This window comes from Herpailurus yagouaroundi, unplaced genomic scaffold (genome assembly GCF_014898765.1).
Source record: "Herpailurus yagouaroundi ecotype Mexico unplaced genomic scaffold, PumYag 77, whole genome shotgun sequence".
Lineage (NCBI taxonomy): Eukaryota > Metazoa > Chordata > Mammalia > Carnivora > Felidae > Herpailurus > Herpailurus yagouaroundi.
Genome location: NW_024412388.1, coordinates 68917787 through 68937441, shown reverse-complemented (window position 1 = coordinate 68937441; position 19655 = coordinate 68917787). Strand labels below are relative to the sequence as shown.

The window sequence follows — 19655 nt, the reverse complement described above, 5'->3', positions numbered from 1 at the left end:
AATACGGGCATCGAATCTATCGTTACACAATGAACTTTGCAACAGCAGTGAACTTTGCCCCAGAAACTAAGGGTACTGATGAGCACCTCGGGTCTCTATACCAAAGGGTATCTATATAATACATAGGAATTTTTGACCTACCTTGAACATGTTATATCAGTTTAAAACCCATGACTTTGAGGTTTTACTGTAACTGAAGTTAGTACATTTATATTTGTCCTTTCTGATAGAGTTAAATTATTAGTTCTGGATATCATCTTGCTTTGGGGGAGTGGATAAGGACTTTATTTTTTTAAGACACTTTTTTATTGTGGTAAAATATATATAACAGGGGCACCTAGGTGGCTCAGTCGGTTAAGCATCCAACTTCGGCTCAGGTCATGATCTCACAGTTCGTGAGTTCGAGCCCCGCGTTGGGCTCTGTGCTGACAGCTGGGAGCCTGGAGCCTGCCTCGCATTCTGTCTCTGTCTCTCTGCCCCTCCCCTCTCACTCTCTGTCTCTCTGTCTCTCTCTCAAATATAAAAAGTAAAACATAAAAAAATTAAACATATATATATATATACACATAACATAAGATTTACCATTTTAGCCATTTTTAAGTGTGCAGTTCAGTGACATTAAGTGCATTCACTGTTTTGCAACTATTGCCACTAACCATCTCAAGAACTTTTTTCATCATCCCAAACTGAGATTCTGTACTCATTAAACTATAATTCCTCATTCACCACTCTTCCCAGCCCCTGGTAACCACTATTCTACTCTCTGTCTTTATGAACTGATTATTCCAGTCACCTTACATAAATGGACGCATACAATATTTGTCCTTTTGTGTCTTGTTTATTTTACTGAGCATAATGTCTTCAAGGTTATCTGTGTTGCAGCTTGTGTCAGAATTTTATTCTTTTTGAAGGCTGAATAATACTCCACTTTATGTGTATACCACATTTTGTACATTTCTCTGTAGATGAACATTTGAGTTGTTTGCATCTTTTGGTTATTGTGAATAATACTACTATGAACAATGGTGTACAAATATCTATTCAAGTTCCTGTTTTCAATTCTCTTGGGTATGTACTGAGAAGTGGGATTGCTAGATCATATGGTAATATAGATTTAATTTTTGAGGACTGCTATACTGTTTCCACTGTGGTACGTTGTTTTATGTTCCCATCAGCAATGTACAGGGCTTCAATTTCTCCACATCGCTGCCACCACTTGCTTTCTGTTGTTGTTTGGTAATAGGGAACATTTGCTTTACCTATATGTTTCATTAATATTTTTTCTTCATTTTGTTTAAAGCTCTAGTGATATGATTTCTAAGTTACTGAATTGAGATTTTTTTTCAGTCCACAAATATATTATTCCTTCTTACTCACCAGATCTATTAGTTTTTCCTTTAAAAAATTTTTTTTAATGTTTATTTATTTTTGATAGAGAAAAGGAGAGAGAGAGAGAGAGAGGAAGGGAGCATAAGAAGGGGAGGGACAGAGAGAGAGGGAGACACAGAATCTGAAGCAGGCTCCAGCTCCGAGCTGTCAGCATAGAGCCTGACGCAGGGCTTGGACTCACAAACCCCAAGATCATGACCTGAGCTGAAGTCGGATACTTAACTGACTGAGCCACCCAGGTGTTGCTGGTTTTTTCAAGACAGCGTTGTAATACTCTATGTATTTGTAATGGAGTTTATGTACATATGTGTGTGAATATATATGATAAATATATCATATATATAATAAACATAATTTATTACTATCATGTTATTTGTTTTTGGTTTGTCATCAGTACTTACTGCCATAGAATGATGAAAGTGAATACAAAACTCCTAGCAGAATTATAAAAACAATAGTACAAATACTTTCCTTTGACAGTTGATTTTGTATGTATTTGTAGAAGTGGTGGGTTTTTGTTTTGGGACTTGCTACTGATGTCATTAATATATCTCTTTTTAACTTTTTGCGTTCAGGTCAACATTATGCTGCCTCACACAAGCTTCATAAATACAGATGCTTTCTGCCTGAGAGGTTCTCACAAGGGCATAGATTCTAGGCTCCAATGATGAAACATTACTTTTGTTAGAACCAATACCAGCAAGATGCTCCTATTAAATAAGACAAACAGGTAGCTTGACGTTTTGTGATAATTTTAACAATCGGGTTCAAGTCCATTCCCTCTTCTAAATTAAGTGCAAAGAGATTCATCACCTGGGCCAATAATTTCATGGCAGGTTGTGCAGACCTCACCATATAGGCTCCTGTGATCACGTGTGTGAATCATAGCATTTATGCCGCCTAAGGCACTGGCGTACGAAAGCGCAGCCTAGACCCAGCTGATTAAGCTGTAGCATAAAACAACACTTCAGTAGTCAGGAGCATGACAGCCCACAATGGTTTATTGGACCAAAGAGTATAACATTGTAATTTACTTCTCTAATACATGTCATGTTCTCTCTTATTGTTTCCCCTTATGGAGTGAAATATGTAGGTAAGAGATTGCTGTACAAGCTTCATGTGTTATGCCCCTCCAAAATTAGAGGGTAACAAACTGTCTTTATTATCCTGTGCCTTTGGTAAGCTGCCACAAATCACAGAAACCACTGCAGGTGAGCATCGAGTGGTTTAAAAAGTCAAGGCAAACTAAAAGACTTCATGTCTCTGCCTGAAGCTATTTTTGAACACTCCAGTACAAGCTAGACACAATTATTATACTTCCTGGCCCTTCTTTTTTATTGTACGTTCCGAACCATTTTTTTTTTCTTTCTTATTGACAGGAAACCAGGATTTATGAAATCTGGCTCAATGCAAATATTTAAAGACTTAATTTTTTTTTCCTCTCCCCAAACATAACAATGTAAGTTGAATGGTGTTTTGGTGAGTTTATTTTTCTTTTTAAACTGGAATTCATGGCTGTTCTCCAGCTGAAAAAGGCACTAGTCACAGATAATTTAAAGAGAATAGCTTGCTTGTTTGTCAAGCAAACATGTGTAATCTGATGAAATTATTAATGTCATAGTGTTAACTCTCTTCTCATAAATACAGTTAACAGTGCTGACACTGCAATTATGCTCCAATGTTCCGGCTCTTTGCTTATTCGCTCAATCTGTCAGTCCAGTATGGGGAAGACAAATTGTGGTGGGCACTTGACAATGCACAAAAGAGATATAAACCTCTTCTGATTAAACCTTGATGAAAGATTAAATGGTTCTGAATGCTTGCCAGATTCTTGTGATATGACATTTTTAACCAGTGGTAATAAAGTTCCATTCAACAGAGGTTTTTGAAAAAAGATGATAAAGATGACATATATACATACGTCCATATATATATCATACGTACATATGCATATGCTAGAGTAAGAAACAGCACAGTCATCTCCTACTCTGGATTCAGACTTTACAAACAAGATGATATCAATTCTGAAACTGGGCAGATTTTTATAGCCTTTTTTTTTTCTTTCCTAACAGAAAAGAAACAACACATACTTGAACATTACCAGTGTTATTGTCCTCTAACCATCAAATTGAGTGGTCTGGTCCCTACTTTTATTCTGTAAAATTCTTATTAGAATTTTTACCATACCTATTCTGTTAGCAGTCAAGAATGAATAAGATTTAGTGTATGCACTAAAACTTAGTTCACATCTTTACATTTTTGGCTTTGGATCAAATGAAAATGGGCCAGTTCATAATAATGACTAACAATTATACAGCACTTACTATGTCCCACTAGGGGTCTAGGACTTTATAGACTTCAAATCATTTAATCTTTATATGATGTAGCTACTAGTATTTTCCTCTTTTTTAGATGAGGAGACTGAGGCACAGAAAGGTTAAACAACTTGCCTGAAGTCACACAACTAATCACAAGTAGAGCTGGAAATTGAATACAGATATATTACAACATAAACTTGTGATAAACCTATAGATTGATTCATTAAATTCATAAAATAATTGTAGCGCATATTTTAAAAACCTATAGCATCATGGACTGATCATTGTTAGTATTCATATTAAAAAGTACGCTCAATCAAAAAGTCTCTTTAAATAAAAAACAAAAGAAAAGCTCTTGCATTTCAACACGCTAGTGCCTGGAATAAATGCATGCATTAAACGTGAAAGAAATGGGGAACCCAGACAAGTTGAACCTGGCTACCTAGACCTTTTGGTTGACTTACTTGGAGCAGATAAATTGAAATAATAAAGAAAACTGGCAGCTTTCTACACTGTGTTCTTGCTAAAAACCTTGTTGCAAATTCAGAAGGAACCTATGCGTATCATTCCTGGCCCTTTTGTTCTCTGTGTTTGTGACAGAAATAGCGTGGTTGTGCTTTCTCTTTTCCACTATGCACAACATACTGCAAAACTTGTTTGAGGAAAGATCACTTTAGGAGGATGGAGAGGGTTTTAAAGACAGTTAATAGAGGAAAAAAAAAAAACTTTGTGTCAGGTAGAAAGGCAAAGGGGGGAGAATCGTTTTCTTTTTTAATTGTGCTAAACAGTTGTTTCCCTCTCTGAAAGTTCATTATATTTATTTGTCATCAGGCTAATTGAGCTACACTTGTTGCTAAGTCTGTTGCTTGCCTTCTGATGAACGGATTCATTAAGTTCATTTCTAATCTCTGTCTTCTAAATTCAATAAGCACTATAAAATTTCTTTCCTTGTATGGGAATTCTAAGGTCTTTTTTTTTCCCTCAACAGCTTGAATTCCTGTATTCTGATTAAGATAGATGAAGTATTTGCATTCTATCCATATTCATAATCCTCTTTCAGAGTCAACCTAAAATACCACATTTGTTGCCCAGGCAGACACAGGCAATGTGTTCTGATTGCTCTGTAGCTTTTTGTTTAGATGGATAAGGACCTATCCCTTTTCAAATTCAACAGAAGAGGTGGTCACTAGGTGAATTCAGGCTGTTAAGAAACCAGAACAATCACTGTTTCTTTTGTGTGTGACAGAAACTGTAATTAATGATTTCCCCCCTTTTTTGCTAAAGAAAAAAAAAGAGAGATGTGCAGTTGACAGACATTTTATTAATAGTTTCTGCCAACTTGCCATGCATAAAAGGTTTTATTGGTTGCAATGCCAGTGTAAGAAAAGTTCTTTTTGATGAAACGTTCAAGATGGTTGTTTTATGGATGAAAAATGAAGGCAATCTGTCTACTGCCAGTGAAATTTGGGTTTCAATAATAAAATTAAAACTATTGTGACATTTCCTATTGCGTTATTTAACCAGCTGCCTCCTACTGGTCCAATCAATGATAACATTACCTGGGTCCTCTCTTTTTAACCAGAAGACCTGCCAATATTGCGTCTCATGGTTAATTTACGAGGAGATTTAGTACTGCTTAAGGTGTTTATGTATTTGGTGACTGCTGTTCTTCCTATAAAGGGGAACTACTTTAGTCTCATGGTTGAGGGTTAAATATTCCACCTCGACAAAATGGATGTTTGTGTCCCTTCAGGAACTAGAAGTGTAGGAACCATACGAGAGGGCAACAAGAGACGTATGCCGATGACAAACTCTCACCAGGTGTGTAATATATGACTCTAAGTCATTATTTTCTCGTTCAGCATTGAATTTAAAACACATCTTCCAAAATGTTTTCTCCGTATTGACACGTTAAATTCATAGTTACCCGTATTAGAATTTTTCCCCTTTTGAAATTGTTTCGTGCAAGTTTTTATTTAGAGTAGTCGGGTCGTTTCAGTGATTCCTGCTCATCAATCAAGAGGGGGAAAAAACACATTTTACCACATGGATTCACGATAAAGCAATGAAGGTGCCTCACTGTGGCTTATTTAATCTTCCGTTACAGTGGGGTGAGAAGAAAAGGGATATTCAATATTTTAATAAGTCTTTGGACTTTGTTGCAGCCCAAGTGGAATTTGATCAAGAAATGTGAAGGATAAGATACTAAAGCATTCTAATCATTGACCACTTGCAAATATACCTGTTTTATTTGGCTTATAACAACCATCATTATTAATTTAAACAACACTCAGTATTTGCCCATATCTTTTACAAACTTTAATTTTTAAAAGTCTTAAATAGCTCACATTTCAGAAGAAGGCAGGCAGCTGGAAATGTGCTCTTTGCACATTGATCTTCAAGCAGTCATTCCTTTTCTCTGGGAATTTTTACGTAAGCTGCCTTATTGGGAATATGCTAATGACATCCGCCATGATTACTGATTTTCTTTGAATCGTTATTCCTCTGTGGGCAAAGCAATCAGAAAGGGAGAACAGGAGATTTCCTTCTTGCTTGTGTGCCTTCTTCAACCATCTGCTCTCTCCTGATTCATTTGAATACGATCTGCAGTTTTTAGATCCTTTGCTCCAACATTTCTGAGGCATTTGAAAGCTTAAAAGGAGTTAATAGTTATCTTTCTATGTCACAAATGTGGTTCTCTGTTGTGTTCTAAGTGCCAACTTGCCTACCCAGGGTTTACATGGGCAGACTAATTTTGTTAAGTAAAAAAATGGTAGTGTAGATTAGCAGTTTCATTTTATGGAATGTGTAGTTCTGAACACTTTTGCTATTGATGGCCTTGAGCACAGGCATTGAAAAAAAAAAGGTAACTAATGTATTAAAACAAAGTATTCCAGGAACAGAATTGTTGATTCTAAATCTTTCAAGATGAAGAAAAACTAAAACTGGAGAACTAGAGAGAGAGAGAGAGAGAGAGAAGAGGGAGAGGAAATTTGTAAAAGAGAAGTTGTGATGTACACTTTTTAGAGTAACGTTTGTAAATATTCAGATAAGAATTCTGGATTAAGGATGAGAACTTCTGGGTGCCAGCCCGTACCCCACCACCAAAGTGTGATTTACTCTCTCTTAGGAAAGTTACTTACTTTCTCTGAGCTTCTGTTTCCTCTGCGGTGACAAGAAATGAATGTCATGTTCCTCTGCGGTGACATGAAATAAATGTCATAGGTGATATTTAAGGTTTTCTCCACCAGGAAAATTGTGTGACCATATTATTTATTCCCATGAAACACATTGCAGATGATGGGGAAGTTACTTTATGGATTTGGTTTGCGCATGGGCATTTGATCTTGCCCAGGGAAAAACGATTTCAAAAGTAAATCATCCACCTTTAGAAGAGGGGCTCAGAGCCTCCAGATTACACTTTTAAAAACGATGAGTATACACAAAATTTTAAAAATGGGACACCATATCTTGCTTCAGTTTACACGGAATGGATAAATTGCTAAGGATGTTGCTGATTGATAGAAGCAAGTCTTCCACATCAGTGAGTGAAAATCAGCAAGATTCTGACACCCTAGCAAAACAGAGCTAACTTAATATGCAGAACTGCCATTTAGGCAAGAGAGTTTGCAAAACTTGATGCTGTTAGGTCAGGGAACATTGTCAAAACACGAAGGAGACGTGAGTTGGGGAATGTTGACACTCCCTTTCGCTATTCAGCTCATTTAAAAGTGAAGAGAGCTATTAATGTAAAATTGCTTCAGAAAGTGCCTCCATCTTGTCCTTCGCACCCAGGAATTCTTCCTATTTTCTTCACATCAAGAACCGGATTGAGAACAACCCACCCAGCTACCACCATCTTTTACACAATTGTGAGATTTTTGAACAAGTACATAGCATCTACCGACCCTAACTTCTGATGAGGCTGCTGGCTTGTGCTGTGAAAGACCACTGACCACTCCCTCCACCTTATAAATGTAATTCTTCTGATGTTCTGTGTCTTCTCTGACAACCATTAGGGATTTGTGTTCTGATTTCCGTGGGATACTTCTGGCTTATTACAAACTGAGTGGCAAAGCCAAGACTTAAATGGAAATTACTTCACTGCTGTGTTTCAGCTGACCAGAGACAAACTCACGCCCAAAATAACTTCCACTCCCTTCCTTCCACATATCCCAACAAAGGGAAGAAACACACAGCCACTGTCTTCTTTTTTGATGTATTATACAAATAGAACACTTTTGAGAAACAGGCCTAAAAATAGCAGAGAACAAGCGTATCTTAATATTTCATGAGATAAAATTTCAAAAGGCCTGAAATTACAGATAGGCAGGTAGCCAGTGATATATGGAGAGAAGTATTTATTGCAACCATCGGCCTACGTTTGATAGACAGCAAATACTCTTTCACTAGAAGTTTAGCCAGTGGTTTACTAATACACTGTCCTGTGTTGTGACATCCAGGGAAACCTGATACTTCATCTGCTTGGCTATCGCATTTATTTTTTTTTTAGGATTTTGTTTGTTTGCTCCTGAAATATAGTTCGCAGATCTCCTTGAGGTTCAATGGCTTTGCCTCTTGTAATGGTTAGAGGAGCATATAACAATTAGATGTGGGTGTTTCTCATTAGTATTAGTGTCATATATATATGTATGTGTATACACACACACACACACAGACACACACACACACACACACACACACACACACACACATATATATAGTTTAAAAAGAATTTTTATTTTTTTTGCAGGCTGTATCACTTACATATATTTTCTGTTTCTTTCTAGATTAAAAAATATGCATTACATGCTCGATGTCCGAAGAGATCATAATCCAAGTAAGTCATTTCGTACTACTCGCACACATACTCTTCGGTCCCCCCAGCCCCACAAATGACCTTCCTGTTCTGTTTCTGGATGGGGAAGAAATCCAGAAAGGAAGTGTGCTCACCGGCTCCCGCATCAGCAAATTTCGGATCTACGTGCACTCAGACATCAGAGCAGTATCTGGATGGCAACATTAAATGCCTTGCTGTTTAAAACGTCTTTGTGAACTCAGATTATTGAACATTATATCCAATTTTGAGGACGATTTTGTTCACATGAGATCAGTTTTTCCAAGTTTAGAAATGCAGCATTCTTAGTTTAAATATTGCACGGTGATGGTTTTCAATGATTAGAAACACATTCATACTATAGCACGTCTGGGCCCAAGAATACCTCATTTATAGCCCATTTTTCTCTAGCAACAATCTAAGTATTTCTAGGTTGTATTACATTTCTCATTCTCATGCGCTCTCGGTCAATAGACTGTCATTATCAGAATAAAGTTCTTTACATTTAACTGAATTTTGAACTTATGAAACATACACAAATCTACTTGAAAATTGATATGAAAAAAGTGAATGGAATTTAAAGTGTTCTTCACTTCTTTGGTCATTTTACAGAGACATTTATGTAAAAATGCCTTTTATGTGTGTTCCACATTTACTTTTTCTTTTCTTTTCTCTTTCTTTCTTTTTTTAATTAGTGCAAACCACCTGTGCAAAGTCATGGGAGTTTTCAACCTATTAGATAAATATAATCAAAATATTAGATTAGAAAAAAGATGAAAGGAGTATCACTGGAGATTGGCAGTTTTTTTCCCCCTGGAAACAAACAAAACACACGTACTCTTTACTGAACTATTGCACTGCATTGAATAAAGATATTACCATGTGTAGCTAAAACAACAACAACAACAACAACAACAACAACAAAACCCCAGCAGTTTCTAAGTATTTGTGAGGAAACATACTTTAGACTGACATTTGTGTACATTTTTCTGTATCTCCTCCTCAGCCTGTCCATTCTTCCAGTAAATGTGTATTTGGATAACCTCTGCCTCAAACTCTGGAACATAACTGAATGCTCGTGGGAATTGACAATGTTATTGAGTATACAACTTTAGTTCCTTTGTACTTCAGCAACATTCCCCATTTTAGTTTTTTATGTTTTTTTTTAAATCTATTTTGAGAGAGAGAGAGAGACAGAGTATGGAGGAGGGAGAGAGAGAATCCTAAGCACCGTCAGCATAGAGCCTGCTGGGGGGCTTGATCTCAGGAACTGTGAGATCATGACCTGAGCGAAAATCAAGAGTCAGAAGCTTAACTGACAGAGCCACCCAGGCGCCCGCCCCCATTTTCAAATATATCTTTAAATGGACTTTTACTGCTAGAACTTCAGTGTGATTAGACCCTTTTCTTTTCTTGACTTTAAACTGATACAACCATTAGCCTGCCTGTTCCTTCTATCTGGTAGTCTTATCACTTCCTGCCTCCTTTGTAAAGTCTTAAGACATTTTCAAACAGGTGTACATTTTGGTGCAGTTACTGTTCCCCTGTTGAATCAATAATCACAAACTAGAATTAGAAATTAAATGAGAATTAGAAATGGAATTAGAAATTTCTCATTCATAAATCTGCCAAATGTGAGGTAGATTTTCCAACTCATATATGCAGAGCATGAGAAATACACTTTCATGTGTTCTCCAAATGAACAAAAGGCATGAAGGAAGGTTTCTTTAACTCTGGAAGCGAGAGATGAGTTCAGAGTTATACATGCCACTGGGGGAGAAAAAAAAAAGAAATAAGGATATATAACACGACATCCATTTTAAAGAATTTGCATCTATCAGCACTGTATTGAAATTTTGTCAATTTATAGTAGATATTCTGCATTGACCTATACATAAAGGGATTTAGCTTTTAAATTTCAGAACATGTATGTTTTTTTCATCCAAATAGTTAATGCTTAACACAAAGAGATTCATGTTTTATGATTCTCTTTTGGAATAATACCTTCAGAAGCAATTTATGGACCATACAAAAAAAAAATGAGTTCTTTTCAACCAATGAGCAATGTGCTAGGAGTTGAAATAGAATGATGGCAATAGCTTGATTCCTGACCTTGAGAAGCTTGTGGTCTAGTGGGAAGATCAGCCTTATAAACAGATGATGTCACTAAAGTGCGGTGAAGGCCAAGGGAGTGCACACATGGGTTTTGATCACATGTGGACTGTTTGGTTTGTTTACTCATCTGAGTCACTGAACAAGGCTACAAATAACTCCTGCCTGTTTTCAAAACCAAACTCCTCTCAGAAATTACAATTTCCTGTTGAGGATGTTGAAAGGAAAGATTTAGGCACGTTTTCATGAGAAAGCTAGCTCAGTGGCTTAAATATAGAAGGTATTAGAAAACTACTGATGCTGTACTGCACACAAAGCATGAGGAGGGGTGTTGTAGGGAGGGCAGAGGCACTGGCTCAGTAGATGTCTAATCTCACGTGGAGGTTAACTCTGAGTCTTTACTTTTACGTGCTGATGGTCTTTGATCTTCAGTCGTTCACTTGATTCATCATTTATACATGATTCATTGATAGGTGAATCAGGCTGGACTGCTAATCAATGTTTCCTTGAGTGGATCTGATTCTCTCTTTCCCAAATGTTTGTTTATTCTTCATGGAGGCAGGGGCAGTCTTCCTCAGCAACCTTCTAATGCGGAAAGGTCACAAGACTCTTTGGTACGTGTTGATACCTGTGTGTACTTTATAGCAATGTCATCTAAAAACTTATCATTTCCCTAGGGGACTTGTGTTCATTGATCTTGAGGCATCCTAGAAACTTATTTTTAAAAATAAAACATTGCATTTAAAGCAAGGCACAGACATAGCATTTAGACCATATCAAGGAACATTTCAATGTTTTCATTCTGCTTTGATATCAAATACACTTCAAAGTATACCGTTTTAATAGGTGACAGAAAACTTTTATCATAAACACATTTCTAAAATCACTTAAAATCTTAGAACAGGAGCAACATGGAGACTCCAAGCTTTTTATTTGGGTTAATTATGACTTTTCACACAACCGTTTCTTGTAGACCTTTATCTTTTTCCTCTAAATTCTTCTGATATTGAAAATCCCCTAATGATTTTGATTTTTCCCCCAGTTTCTAATTACTGTACGCCACAAAGGTAGGTAACCTTATTTTCGCTCCTCAAGTATATTTTCCCTCATTTCAATTCCTTGCTTTTCTTCCTTAGACTCAAGTTCCCAGTCTACGCTGAACTAATACTGTTTTATAGAGAGACATTTGAATATTATAGTTTGTCATATCATTCAAGGCATATTGTATATTTAGTGTTCTGTGAGGCTTTTTGTTTTCTTTCTGAATTTGTCGTCTAAATCTGGTTTCTGGCATAATTTCTTAAAAAAAATTTTTTTATGTTTATTTTTAAGAGAGAGAGGGAGAGACAGAGGGTTAGCAGGGGAGGGACAGAGGGAGAGAGAGAGAGACACAGAATCCAAAGCAGGCTCCAGGCTCCGAGCTGTCAGCACAGAGCCCGACGCAGGGCTCGAACTCACAGACTGTGAGATCATGACCTGAGCTGAAGTTGGATGCTCAGCCGACTGAGCCACCCAGGCACCCCTGGCATTATTCTAAAGTAAAACAAAACTGGATTTTTCAGGCATTTTCTGGGTATAATCTGTTATATGCTTATACTAACTTTACTCAGATTTCTGTTATGGAAAGGGTATCTGAGATCAGCAAGCTTTCTAGTTTTAAAGAAGAACAAATAAATGATATTTGGGCGTTTCACAGTTTCTTCCTTTGTATAGTACATGGGAAGATGGAAATATCATTGTAACAGAATACATTTTCTAAGGTGGCTATTTTTTTTTTCCTTTTAAAGAGGCTTTGTGCCAAATCATCCTGTTTGTGAAGTAAAGAAAGAAAATGCTACCTACACTGTGGACAAGATAACCTACTGTACAGAGTTCATAATGGAAATAAAACTGAACCACATCATTGTTTAAGGAAGAAAACTAAAAGTGGCTCTTCCTGCTACTGGTTTTATCCAGCAGTAAAGAGAAATCCCTGCACGTGTTGTTTACACAGTACGAAATCCTTATAAAGTCATAGTGGAACAAGTCTGCTATCTGACCCAGCCTTTAGGGCTCCTTAAACACCTGTGGATTTATGGAGTTCAGATGTCTACAAGGGCATGTATGGAAGTTCATTCAGAAACCTGGAGCCCAAATAAAATGATCTGTTGACGTGGGCAAGCTGTTTTGCTCCTCTGTGGTCCAATCAGTCTTTTGAACTAGAAAAGAGATTAAGATTTAAGCAAGTGCTATTTAAAAAAAAAAAAAGAAGAAGAAGAAGAAAGAAAGAAAGAAAGAAAGAAAAGAAAGAGAGAAAGGAAAAAAAAGAATGCTCTTTAAATAATTAGGTTTCACAAGGCTAACAAGGAAATGCAGGTGTATTTTTTGAATTTTGTTATGTGACTTAGATCAATTAGTCTTCAAATTTATTTTTTCAACGTTTATTTTTTATTTTTTATTTTTGGGACAGAGAGAGACAGAGCATGAACGGGGGAGGGGCAGAGAGAGAGAGGGAGACACAGAATCGGAAACAGGCTCCAGGCTCCGAGCCATCAGCCCAGAGCCTGACGCGGGGCTCGAACTCCCCGACCGTGATATCGTGACCTGGCTGAAGTCGGACGCTTAACCGACTGCGCCACCCAGGCGCCCCCAAATTTATTTTTAAATTTAAATTTATAACAGCCAGATCATCAGGGGATTTAGTCCCCTACGTTATGCGTGTATAAGTAGCCCCTGGCAGGTATACAAAAACATCTGGTATGGGGAACTGGCCCTTTCATAGTGAAGACCCACACAATTTAAAACATGAAAACCTATACCCTTTAGAAACTTATACTCCTTAAAAATGATCAAATATAGCCACAAAGTTGTCTTAATTAACTCCATCACAATTGCTTTCTTTGGGGGATTTGATTTAGTCTTTTGAAAATCAGAGACACCATGATTTAGAAAACTTCAGTCTTATTCTAAAGAGTTTCAAATGAACTTATCTTATAATTGTTAAACATGTGTCTCCATTTCCATATGTCTTTTTAACGTTTTATGAAAGGAAATATGCTTGAAAATACCTTGTTTAAACTCAAACTTCAAGTTACATCCAATGTAAAAAATAACCTGGTCAACATCTCTCGTATTTTTGCACTCTAATCATCCTGTGATTGAGAGTATGTGTGTGGAAATGTGGGTAAGACTTCACCATGCCTGGCTTCTTGATTCCATTTATACATTGCTAAAACTTATTTTTTTCTTCTGGAAAAGAATATATATTCCTATGCAGGTTTGGGTTTTATTTAGGGTTATCACTAAAAGAATGGACTATCCTTAAATCGAAATAGTTACCTATCAGGTAATAGTTGGCATATATATATATATATATATATATATATATATTTCTGCTCTTCCCCCACTTTTAAATTTACCCCAGGAATATTCTGTTATTTGTCAATATACTTCAATGTTTCTAAATGCACAAAGGTGCTTGAACATTTCTTTTGGCTGCTTTTTACTCTTCCTGACTGATTCATTTATTCTATCATGTTAAGATGTAACAACCATGATTTAAAAAAAATGAGTTAAAGAAGATTGAATATGAAAGGCACTGATTACTCCTAATTTGAACTTAAAGGTCTAAAGAATGTTCCACAGGAGAACAGAAAGTTGACATAGTTTTAGGAGTAACTCTATTCCATTCCCGTTAGATTTGTGTTCAGGTTTCTTAAAACACCTGATGGAGGGGCGTCTGGGTGTCTCATTCAGGTAAGCCTCTGCTTGAGCTCAGGTCATGATCTCATGGTTCCATTTGTGAATTACAGTCCCACATCTGGCTCTCTGCAGTCAGCACAGAGCCTGCTTTGGATCCTCTGTTCCCCTCTCTCTCTGCCCCTCTTGCTTGCTCTCTCTCATTTTCTCTCTCTCTCAAAATAAATAAATTTAAGCATTAAACACACACACACACACACACACACACACACACACACCTGATGAGAGTTGTTTTATTGGTGAGTCCAGGTCCTGGGGACAGTCTGTTCCTCCTTGCAGTGTCACATGATAATCAACTTTCTATAGTAAGTTTGGAGACAAGCCAAATAAGAAGAATAACCCACAAACTTAGGTAAATTCAAACATAGATAGAAATAGAAATAGAAATAGAAATAGAAATAGAAATAGAAACAGAAACAGAAATATATATATATATATATACATATATATATATAATGATTAATTTAGATAAAAAGAGAGTGGTATATAATAAGTCTCCATGTGCTTAATATAAAAGACAAGGTTGTGTATGATGTATCAGGTAGGTGTAAGGCTTAAAATGATAATTAATAGGAAGGAATTACTTATATCACATCTAGAAAGAAAACACTAGCTAATATCTGCTGTGCTCATAAATATGAAGCAAAGATGTATTCATCAGTTTTATAATTGCTATTATTCTACTAGCATAAAGCACTGACAGTGATAGAAACATGAGTTTAGGGGTGCCTGGGTGGCTCAGTCGGTTGAGTGTCCGACTTCAGCCCAGGTCATGATCTCACGGTCCATGAGTTCGAGCCCCACGTCAGGTTCTGTGCTGACAGCTCAGAGCCTGGAGCCTGCTTTGCATTCTGTGTCTTGCTCTCTCTCCGCCCCTAACCCACTCATGCTCTGTCTCTCTCTGTCTAAAAATAATAATAATAATAATAAATATATAAAAATAAAAAAAAAGAAACATGAGTTTAAAGGAGCAGAAACTAATATAACATTGCATGTTAACTATACTTCAATAATAAATTTGTTGAAAAGTAAAGGGAAAATACTCAGTGAATTCTTACAGTGCGAAGTGGAGATTTCTGGCTAATTCAGGCACTTTGGGTTCATCTTCAGAATCAAGCACACCAAACAAGGTATAAATAGCTATTTGCCTCATTTCTTTCTAATAATTACTATGTGCAAGTTCAAAACAAGAAAAAAAAAGATAGTGATTATGTATTTTTGAATTATTTTTTCTCTCTAATAAACATGTATTACTTGGGTAGTAAAAGAAGAATATACATTTTTAAGGACATACTGCAACAAATCCTCCATTAGCATTTTTCCAAGGGAAGACAAGGCAGAAACATGCAATGCTTTATTCCAACTTTTTGTTTGTTTAGCGCAAGCCGTGTTCTGTTCTTTATGTCAGAAATAACCAGTACCTGTTTCTACCAAAGCCCAAATAATTAATGCACTCATAGCACTGCTAAAATATCAAACAGCTTGATATTTTTAAATAATACAAGCAGTATGTTGGTTGGATTTTTTTTTTTCCCAAAGCAACATTTAACCTTGTGGGGATACAGTCTTTGCAGGCCAAAGGAGGGATTAGCAAGGACTGTTAGGAGGCAAAGAACTACAGAAAACAGAAGTGTGGACACTGTGTGTCTGGAAGCATCACGGGACACATCGATGTGGGAGGGTCCTAAAAATGTGCTGATAATTGGCTTGGAAAGATGGGAAGTGGATATGGGTGAGACGGAAGGAAGAAACAGGGAGGGACTAAATATCTAGGGTGGAGGGTGGAGTTAAGGAGGAGGAGAACAAGAATCTACATAGGCGTAACTATGAAGTAGTTGGATGCAATCTGCCTTTTTCAAAGTGTTTTCTGACCCTCTGAAAACCAGTCCATACTGTAAATGGGGCCAAAAGTGGGTTAGGGAACACTGTAACCTCATTTCACCTTATTTAGCTATGTGCCAGAGATCTCAGCAGGCAGTTCAATTAACTCCCACTAGTTAAATGAGAAGAAAATGAGGTTACCCAGATTAACAAAACACAACTGTTGGTCCTCCTCCAACTCAGGGGGAGGAAGGCTCCAGGCTGAGAGAGTTGGTGCAGCCCCAGGCAATTGCCCATTTGCCCAGGGACTTCTGAGCTAAGAGCCGCGGCACACCCTGCAACCTCAACCAATGACAGTAGAAACAACGTCAAAGGGAAGACTAGAGTATCAAAGGTGATGTTGAGGGGCTTCTGGGTGGCTCAGTTGGTTAGGCATCCAATTTCAGTTCAGGTAATGATCTCATGGATCACGGGTTCAAGCCCCCATCGGGCTCTGGGCTGACAGCTCAGAGCCTGGAGCCTGCTACAGATTCTGCCCCTCATCCCCTCCCCCTCACATTGTGTGTGTGTGTCTCTCTGTCTCAAACATAAACATTACAAAAAATAAAAGTGATATTGAATATTGTGTTCTTCCAATTTCTTTCTCTCTCTTTATGGAATTAATGCATAACCTTCATAGGGAAAATATTTCTCATGGAATAATCTCATGGGATTTTACATCTCACAGAGTTTGAATTGGAAAGTTTTGTTTTCTAAAGCTTGACTTTTGTGAAATTATTTCCCTGCTGACAGTTTGTTGGGTTTCTTAGTTTAGAAGTCTCAATTAGCTCCTTTATTATCTTAACAAATTATTGGCCAATATCTACAGTTATTTTTAACATGTTTAAAATAATTGTCACCAGACACTGATAGAAATAACTGGAAAATACTTAATGAACAAACATTTTTAGTGTTATCCAAAGTTCAAATTAAATGTCTTCAATTTGTATCTATTTTCAACTTTAATGAGTAGTTTTATTGACAATGACTGATTTTTAACAAGTAAAGACAGGACATAAATGCTGAAATACACAAAAGTTCTAATCTGGGAATACGGAAGTTCAGAGCATCTCTTCATTACTGTAATCTGTATGTTGACAAGTAGGTACTCTTGGAAGTGATAGTTAATTTATTTTAAGGCAATATATTGCCCTGGTTACATGTGAACATTATCAACAGACTGGTATAAATTTCTGCACTGGATGGCCTTGACTCTGTGCCTCAGTTTCCTCATCTGCAAAATTGGTTTAATAAAAACTATACATCAGAAAATTTTATTGTGAAGATAAAATAATTTTATTAAAAAACCCTTAGTTGTTATGTAATAAGGGTTAGCTATTACTTCTAGCCTATCATTTTCATTATGAATTATGTAAAGTTTTTAAAACTGCATACTTCTTTTCCTCAATATGTTTACCTAGACCTCCTTCTCTTTAGAAAAATATTTCTCATCTGTTTTATACAGAGGTAGGGTAGTCTTACACTGTATGTTGTAAAATAAAACTTATATTCGAAATAGTATTCTCCTTCAGGACGAATTGTCAAGTTCAACATCATATAGTTCTTAACTGAACAACTGAGACTATTTCAGCCTCACCTAGTAACATTAGGTCAGGCATCTAGATTTCCAGTATAAATGAGAAATGAAGTTAATGAGCAGTTACCAAGCTACATAATTGCCCTCTTATGCGAGTGCGGTATGACTTTGTATGTTTTACAAATACTAAACTAGAGTTGGAGAAGTTCAATTACTAGGCCAAGGCGTCATGGTTGATAATGTCTGGGGCCCTTGCTAATGCCTAAGGTTCCTACGCTTAGTGGGTTTCAGCCTCATGTTGTAGAACAGGCACTGGGCTTGGGATCTGACAACTCTTTCATCAGCTGGGTGACCCCAGCCCACAACTTAACTTGTGTGAATTTCAGTTTCCTTACCTATAAAGTTTAGAATTGTCATGAGAACCAAATAAAGATAATGTCCAGAAAATACCATGCATACAATTTAAGGTATTATTAGGACACACAATGATAATTTTAAAAGGGTAATCTTGAAGTTGAGAGAATCAATAAAGATATCTGGTAGGTTGCCCTGAATATCATAGAAAAATGAAGTAATTTTAATTTGAGCTACTTCATTCCTAATCTCCCAATTTTAGTTACCAGATGCCTAAAGACCATATAAAGAAGTTTATGAAGAAATCAAAGAAAAGACAAATACTTTCATCAACAATTCCAACCCTGGGGACCAAGGCCAATATACAAATTGGTTATAAAATAGATAAAGATGTTATTTATATAATAACTTTCAAGCACAATGCACATCCAGATAATTTATAAAGAAATGAGTTAAATACTGATAGTGGGTACTGGTTAGAAACACAGCAAACATGAAGTTCTTGCATGTTCATTGTGCAGCCTTAGATATGAGCACCTGTGTTATTGAAGAAGAACTGCAATAAAATGGAATGCATCTAGTAAGTCTCCCATTTTTGTCCCATTGAAACGAGGAAAAACAATCTCAAATAAATGCATGCAGATGCCAGTATTTTTCTCATACTTTGCACTGATCAACAAGCACCACCAAAGATGCTAAAAGCAATCAGCACAAACTTTGAACCACAGAGAAACAGTGATGCCCATGTAGAGACTTCCTTGAGGTGCATATCATTAAGGAGAATCTGAACACTGCTACTATTAATAAGACTACAAATTGTAGTTGATCAAACCAGAAGGAGCCTTGAATGTATTTGCTGGGAATTGCTTAAGGCTTAAACACCAGGGACTTGAAACAAACTGTTCTTATCACCTTTTTCCAAACAGAGATTTAAATTTACAATGAAAGTGCCAGCACCAGCTGCACTTGAAGAAAGCACCACATGTCTCCAAAAGCCCCAAGAAAATGGAACGGAGCCCAGTTCAAGCTGGAGGTGTCATCTTGCTCTAGCCAGCTGGGTGACACCAAGCTGCAAGTGATGAGGTGCTAATTAAAGGGGACGAACCGTCTTATTGTAGGCACCTGCCAGTGGCCTCCGCAGAATCAGCTAGAGCCCTGGGCATATCGCCCAGCCTGCCTGGCCACAGGCTGGAATTCTAGCATTTCTTATCTAGTTCCTCACTTTTCTTATTTTCCCCACTATGGTTTTAGTTGGACATGACGACTCCTCTTGCCCCTTGCCCCGATTTACCAGTTCTCCTGAGTAATAATTACCACATGATTCGGAGTGTTAAGCATAGACCCTTTCCAAAAGCAGAGATTAAAACAATAAAAACTAGATGAAAGTCTGACTTAAACAACAAAAACAAACGAAAACCCAAACTATGTAAAATGCGGATGTATTGCACCTGTGGGGAAAAAAGCAAAAATCATACCCAGAGATACAAGAAATGTTCTCTTCAATTTCACA

The 19655-nt window shown here is 36.9% G+C and overlaps 1 protein-coding gene and 1 long non-coding RNA gene across 28 annotated transcripts in view; one reads left to right on the top strand and one right to left on the bottom strand.

Moving 5' to 3' along the window:
- LOC121027367 (uncharacterized) overlaps nt 1-9058 on the top strand; it is a 37324-nt gene extending 28266 nt beyond the window's left edge. Inside the window, exon 3 of the long non-coding RNA XR_005788686.1 lies at nt 8498-9058. This is a non-coding gene — a long non-coding RNA (uncharacterized LOC121027367). The remainder of the gene's footprint in view (nt 1-8497) is intronic.
- ADGRL2 (adhesion G protein-coupled receptor L2) overlaps nt 1-19655 on the bottom strand; it is a 631449-nt gene that overhangs the window by 453965 nt on the left and 157829 nt on the right. The window lies entirely within an intron of this gene.